Source organism: Dipodomys ordii, unplaced genomic scaffold (genome assembly GCF_000151885.1).
Source record: "Dipodomys ordii isolate 6190 unplaced genomic scaffold, Dord_2.0 Scaffold204, whole genome shotgun sequence".
In the NCBI taxonomy this organism is placed as follows: domain Eukaryota; kingdom Metazoa; phylum Chordata; class Mammalia; order Rodentia; family Heteromyidae; genus Dipodomys; species Dipodomys ordii.
Window position 1 is genome coordinate 1492063 of NW_012267420.1, and position 7862 is coordinate 1499924.

General features: G+C 37.3%; 1 protein-coding gene across 4 annotated transcripts in view; it reads right to left on the reverse strand.

Annotated features, from left to right (window-relative positions):
• Pkib (protein kinase (cAMP-dependent, catalytic) inhibitor beta) overlaps positions 1-7862 on the reverse strand; it is a 96467-nt gene that overhangs the window by 33465 nt on the left and 55140 nt on the right. For all 4 annotated transcript variants that reach the window (XM_013035121.1, XM_013035118.1, XM_013035120.1 and 1 more), the window contains one exon: positions 2864-2925. The gene's annotated coding sequence lies outside the window, so the exon portion shown is untranslated. The remainder of the gene's footprint in view (positions 1-2863; positions 2926-7862) is intronic.

Sequence of the window (7862 nt, forward strand, 5' to 3'; positions counted from 1 at the left end):
TTTTCTAAGCGTTGTCTACAAATTACTTTTATGTGAATTACCAAAAATACTTGCTGACAATAGCAGGGAGTATGCCCAGGAATATGCATTTAATAATTCTATTATTATACATAGCAACTTCATCCCCCCAGAATAGTTTGTATGTGCTTATGAATAATATCATGTGGGTAAAACCTTCAGGTCTACAAAAAATATAGAAAAGATAATATTGAAGATACAGACAATATAAGGAAATCATAATTGCAGTATAGCTATCACTATTATTTCTTTTTTACAGTTTTTTTTAAATTGTGAAAATACTGTACAGAGGGGTTACAATTACATGAGCAAGGTAATGAGTACATTTCTTATCCAGCATTGTTGCCTCCTCCTTTGTTTCCCCTTCCCATCCCTTCCCATCTCCCCCATCCTCCCATCCCCCTCCCACATCCCTTCCTCCCCCTACCCTGCCAAAGTGGTAAAGTTCGTTTTTTCAACATAACGTCTTGTACATCTCATTGTTGCAATGGGTCCACCTGTATCCCTATTTAAACAATTTGTTTTTTCCCTTCCCCTTCACAAATTATACCAACATCAAATACAGTGAAAACAGGGTTTCTTGCTATTGTTTCTAACATATTTCTTTGTTGCTTTGTATATCACTATTATTTCTATCGTATTTCATTCAGTTTCTATAAGAAGATTGTGGTTTGAGCAATGTTATTCTCATTTAACTGACAAAGTCAAGCGCTGGTAAGCTGAGATAACTTATGCAGAATTTCATGGTTAGTATCATGTGGTTAAAATAACATGGATTGTGGAGACTGCCAAGCTAATATAACTTGGAGATAATAAAGCACAGAGATAGCCTATATTACTACAGAATGTGTAATTAAGAATTGAACACACCTTTTAATTAAACAATATGCTGATCTCTTAACTGACAAGTTAGAAGTTTGTCTCAATCTTTATTTCATTTGCACATGAATTTTTTTATTATTGTGAAAATACCATACAGAGGGGTTACAATTACATGGGCAAGATAGTGAGTACATTTCTTATCAAGCATTGTTGCCTCTGCCTTTGTTTCCCCATACCACCCCTTCCCCTCTCCACCCACTCCCCCCACCCCACCAAAGTTGTAAAGTTCGTTTTTTGACATAACGTCTTGTACTTCTCATTGTTGTAATGGGTCCACCTGTATCCCTATTTAAACAGTTTGTTTTTTTCCCCTTCCCCTCCACAAATTATATCAACATCAAATACAGTGAAGGCAGGGCTTATACCCTGGGGGAGGGACATACAAAGCAACAAGAAATCATTTTATAAATATGTTGGAAACAATCTCAAGAAAGAAAAAAACATTTATGTTAATGTTATTACAACAATCATAGATTGACCAAAATAAAATTCCTAATAACAGTAATTCCAGGGGCCTCCCCAAATCATAAAATCATCTAAAGTGGTCATCATTTCACATCAACTACCTTCAAATACAAATATTTACAGGTGAAAAGTCTAGAAGTGTGCTTTCTAGAAACTTCTAGCTGCATGGCCTTATTAATTTCCCTGGTCCATTTTCATACCACAGGCCCTTGACTCATGTTTATAAAACTCAGTATGCTGGTCATTTGCTATAAAAGATCTTCATTAGACTTAAAGATTCTGCAAATAAGGAAAAAATCTTTACACTATAAATATATTTTTATTTTATTTTTTTGGGGGGAGGGGGGTCCAGTTGTGGGCCTGAACTCTGGGCCTGGGCGCTGTCCCTCAGCTCTTCAGCTCAAGGCTAGCACTCTACCACTTGAGCCACAGCACCACTTCCAGCTTTTTTTTTCTGCTTATGTGTTGCTGAGGAATCGAACCCAGGGCCTCATGAATGCAAGGCAAGTGCTCTACCACTGAGCCACCTTCCCAGCCCCTAAATATATATTTTAGAACAAGGATTTTGTTTCCTTTTCTCTTACTGATTCTTCTAAATTCATCTAATAAGGTATCAGTGTAAAAATGTGTGTGTGTGTGTGTGTGTGTGTGTGTGTTTGTCTTGAACTCTTGGTTAAGTGAAATGGGAAAAGTCTCCTCTCCCATATTCCCAATTCCTAAGCTGACCAGTTTGAGCAAAAATATGATATAACAACATGCATTTCATAAATTTGGTCAAACAAGATGAACCTTAGTTATGCAAACCCTGTGCTTGATTGACTGATTGATTGATTGCCAGTCCTGGCACTGTCCCTAAGTCTCCGTGCTCAGGGCTAACACTCTACCATTGGAGCCACGGTGCCATGTCCAGCTTCTTTTGAGTACTTTATTGGAGATAAGAGTCTCACGGGGTCTTTCTTGTCCAGGCTGGCTTCAAAATGCGAACCTCAGATCTCAGCCTCCTGAGTAGCTAGGATTATAGACATGAACCATCAGCACCCCACCTCCCACAACTGCAATATTTTTAAGTCATTAAAAATGTTAATAATAGAAACTAGGAAGATCTCCGAAGTCATATACATTTTAAACAAATACAATTGCCACCTTCTGCTATGGCCAGATGTTACCTACCTTTTAAATCTTCTTTCACCTTGAATGTTACAAACTTTCTAAAATGTGAATACAGATATTTTCACATAGAGCAAAAAGAATGAATATGATATGAACAAAGAGCAATTTCCAAAGATTAAGTGAAATATTAGCTATAAAAACTACCTATAAAAAGATATGGCAAAGGTTTTTTGATCGTGATTTGTTTTCTTTTAATATTTGGTGGAGTGATATCTTTTTTCATGCCAGTTTACGTTTTAAAGCTATATTTGGTCAACTTACGAGCCATTTTTTTCACAAAAGCAACATCTGTTTTTTTTAAATAAAAAAGAAAAAGAAGGATACTTACAAATATCTGTAAAGTATGCTGTACTTCTGAAACAGGTTTAGGACTCAGATAAATCTTCTTTCCTGCAAATTAAAAAAATTACAAGAGAGAAATGAAAAGAAAAACCATGAAGAGACAGAAAAATTCCAACTAAATAATCTAATATTATCTAATACTAGCTAAAATATGTTGACTAATTTTTAATTCACTTTAAACTGTAAACACCAAACATTTTGGGGAAAAGGACAGCTTCTAATTTGATAATAAAAATTTCACACTGAACTCTTATATCCTACTTTATCATCCCCAACATCAAATGTTAGTCTTGAGGATGGCATAGTACTGGTCAATGACAACTTGAGAAAATCATCATATAAAAACAACTGATTATTATAGTAATACTTGTACATATGTGCACAGAATGCCCACTGTAAATATATCCTTGGCATTACTATACCTTTCAGTGGGCAAAGAAACACTTCACGTGTTTACACCTTAGAAAATCTTTTCACTTTCACCTTTCTTGAGTTTCCCAAGATAGTGTCGCAACATTCCTAGCAACTACTTGGGAACCATGCTGAAGGAATGTACGCTATCTTGTTCCTAGAGATAAAATAAACTATGGAGATGACAATCCCTATTTGTAGAATAGGGAAAATAATAGGAATATGGCAAATCAGTATCCACATCTGCCACTCAGCATCAGGGTGCTTTACAAATTTCTTCCCTCCATACTTCCACTTCCCTCATTCATTCAGCCACTTTCTTCAAACATTTACAACATCCTAAGTGATTTCCATGTACACATGCTTCTTCACTGAAAAGCCATTCTTTTTTTTTTATTTTTTAAATTTTATTTTATTTTATTTGTGAACATACTGTACAGAGGAGTTACAATTACATGGGCAGGATAATGCGTACATTTCTTACCAAGCATTGTAGCCTCCCCCTTCCCATCCCTTCCCATCCTCCCCCTACCCCCCACCAATACTCCCCTCCCCCCTCTACCCCCTCCACCCCCCACCAAAGTTGTAAAGTTCGTTTTTCAACATAACGATTTGTACATCCAAAAGTGGGATTGCTGGGTCATAGGGGAGTTCTATGTGAAGTCTTTTGAGGAACCTCCATACTGCTTGAAAAGCCATTCTTAGATAGATAGGAGGCAGAATTATTTCAAAGTAAATCTGCTCATGATGACTCTATAATGAATTCTTCTCTAGTTTCCCATCACCTAGAATCAAGTCCAAGTTTTTTCTATTGCATGAGTTGTCCTCCAGGATTGCCCATCTGCCTCTCCCCTTACTTTTCACCCATGCCGAACTTATACCAATGCTAAAGACAAAAGCTCTGAAGTGGTACTCCATCAATGGAACTCCTGTGCTTTACTTGCATTACTTCTATGGCAATTGATGTATTTATTTATCCATTCTTGAATGGATAAATATGGATCCACTTGGACATTTCTTTCTCAGAACCTTCTGTTTTCTCCTCAGGCCAAATGGAAAGACTCTGGAATATCTCTCTGATTGCACTTATCACACATATTATAAATGTCTGATTAGCTCTACTTTCCTGCCTCAATGTTTTGAAGACTTTTGATGGCATGGATTATGACTCATTTGGGTCAGCCCTAGCACAATCTTTTGTAGATGGTGGGACAAATGCAAGAAATCATTTGCTGAATGGCAAGGTGCATGTAGACTTTTCATTCTTCCAGCTGACTAATTGCATACTTGATCACCTTGAGGGACTTTTACAATCAAAAGAGGACACCTTTTCACCTTATTCTATAGCCAAGCTTCTCATACACTTTTTGGCCATCCCGTAACTCTCTGCCCTGCAGTTAAGTCTTATATCTGCAGACAAAATGTAAGAAACTAGCAAGAGAAAGCAAAAAATCCAATCATGTGAGAAGCAGTAATACAATAAAAATTGCAAGCCTCAAACTTTACATAATATAATGAACATACCCACTCCTATAAAGCCAAATTGAAAAATAATGGCCAGTTACTTATCATACTCCTAATCCTAGTTATCTGGAAAAGTGATATTGAGAGAATCATGGTTTGAGGCCAGGCTGGGCATGTGAGATCTTTTCTCAACCAATAGTTGATCACTATGTGGCTATGTGGGAGGTTAAGGTCTGGTGGACTATCAACACCAGGCCAGCCAGGGCAGCTGCAGCCAAAGACTCTATTTTAGTGGAACAAACTAGATATGGTAGCATATACCTGTCATTCTAACTCCCACATGAATCCTAAAATAGGAGGATCATGGCCCAGGCGTGAGCCTGGGGAGGAAGTGCCTATCTCAAAATAACCACTGTAAAATGGGATGCAAGTGTGGCTCATCTGAGATAACCTGCACATTAAATGTGAGACCCCAAGTTTAAACCTCAGTACAGCCGGAGAATAAAGGAAAAATTCTATATGTTACTCTTTCCCCAATTTAACTTTTGTTTCATTTTATGAATTTCCAAGTAGTTTTGCCCATTGGAACAAAATCAGAGAAACAGAGAGAGACAGAGAGAGAGCAGTAGCAATGAAGTGGTATTTTCAAGGATATCCTAAACATAAACACACTAAAAGAGACAATCTCTCTTCATCCTTTTTAACTATCAAATATTTTATGAATGAAGGTATTCATGAACCCATTTCAAGAATAATGGCATAGCAGCCCTAATAAGAATTTTTTAATGTGTGTGTACATTATCTCCTATATATATATCCTTATAAATTATAAGAATTATTATGCTAATAGGCTAATATCTTTGTTAAACTATTGTTGTTGTATATGTCAATCACTATAACACAAACAAAATAAACAGAACAAGGTGTTCTACTATTCTCTCCCTGAATAATATAGGACACAGACCTTGAAAGACATAACTACCTCACAAGGTCTAATTCTTTCTGCATATATCACTTAGAATTGTATTTACATATAAACCCCACGACATATGTGGAGCAAAGGCAAAAAAACCCCAAAAACTAATGATCTCCTATCTACAGTTTGCACCTCTTGCAAGAGAAACATGAGAGTGTGAGTGAATTAGTAAACTCCACTACAGCCATTATGAGTTAGCTGAGATTGGATATCATCTCGTCCAGTGAATTTCAAACTACGTTTGCTGATGAGAAATGTTTTCTTTTCAAATGAACTGTTTGGAAGAAAGACAATATCCAAGACAGTGAAAAGCAGAACTTCTCTGAGACCACAGTCTTCAAAGGCCCAAACAAAGTTTTGCCCACACCCCCATCTTTTCACTTCTCATTCCCTAACCAGGATTTCAAGTTTGAAAACTACATGACCATAGCTTCATTTTAGAGATGTCGCCACCAGGCTAAATCTGAAGCAGCTACTTCAAGACAATACAACAAAGTAATTGAAAGCATTCATCCCATGTGTTTTCATCCTCCCTTCTCCTGTCCTTAATTTGTGGTCAAGGACCTACTTTCCTGCATATCCTGATGTGATCTCAATTGAAAACATATAAATTGTAATCAGACAGGATTTACGGGGATGTTTTATTCCAGTGTTTGGTAAAATACTATTTATTTTCTCTGTGTTATGACTCAGGTAAGTATCTTCTACTTGACTTATCTTCAGCCAATGGAAATATTGATAGGCAGTAAAACCTTTGAGGAGAGTTAGGCCCAGTGGGAAGAAGTCCTGAGGTCAAGTGCATGTCCTTGAAAAAGATAGTGGGGGTCTAGCACTTTCCCTCCCCCTGCTCTCCCTCCCTTCCAATGGCCCTCTCCTCTCTCCTTTCTCTCTCCTCTCTCCTTTCTCTCTCCTCTCTCTCTTCTGTGCCTCTCCTTTTCTCCCCTCTCCCTTCCTCCCTTCTCCCTTCCTTTCTCCCTTCAATTTTCTCCCTGTTCTCAACCCCCTTTTCTCTTTCCCCTTACACACCATGAGGTGTATAGCTTCTTCTACCAAGTTCTCCCACCAGGATAAACAATTACAATTTTTGCCACTGACCAAAAGGAGTTATCTAACCAACTATGGAAGAAAATCTCCAAAATTATGAGCCAAAATAAAATCCTTCCCCCACTGATTATCTCAGAGATTTTTGTCATAATAATGGATTTCTAGCTACATAGTGTTTATGTTTTCTAACATTTAAGTTGTAATTACTCAAGAAGTCACCCATGTGAATATGCAAATAATATGCACAAAGAATAATCCATCAAGTTCCCACCACAAAATTTCAGGGCCCATTCAAAACTCTAGACATCAAGATTAATAATATTTTCATGTAACATGTTTCAAAAGTCAAAGTTCATGCAAAAATTCCATGGTGATGCTCCTGGATTGGAAGGATCAATATCGTGAAAATGGAAATACTTCCCCAGGCTTCTACAAATTCAATGCAATACCTATCAATATTCCAACCTCATTCTTCAAGGAAATAGAAGAGGCAAGCCAAAAATTCATATGGAACAATAAAAGACCCCGAATAGCAAAAATGATCCTTAACAGAAAGAACAATGCTGGAGGAATATCAATACCAAGTTTCAAACACTACTACACAGCTATAGTAATCAAAACAGCTTGGTACTGTCACAAGAACAGACCTCAGGACTAATGGAACAGAATTGAAAACCTAGAAATGAACCCACAGACCAATAGCCATCTAATCTTCAATAAGGAAGCTAAAAAAAATACAATGGAAGAAAGACAGCCTCTTCAGTAAGTGGTGCTGGGAAAATTTGTTAATCACTTGTAGAAAACTAAAGCTAGATCCTTATATATTACCCTGCACTAGAATCAACTCCAAATGGATCAAAGACCTTGGAGTCAAAGCAGACACTCTGAAAACATTACAGGATGGAATAGGAGAAACCCTAGGTCTCCTTGGCCCAGGCCGAAATTTTCTTAATAGAGACCCAGAAACACAACAAATCAAAGAAAGGCTGGACAAATGGGATTGCATGAAATTGCAGAGCTTCTCTATGGCAAAGGACATAGCTATCAAGATCAAGAGAAAGCCCACGGATTGGGAGAAGATCTTCACTAG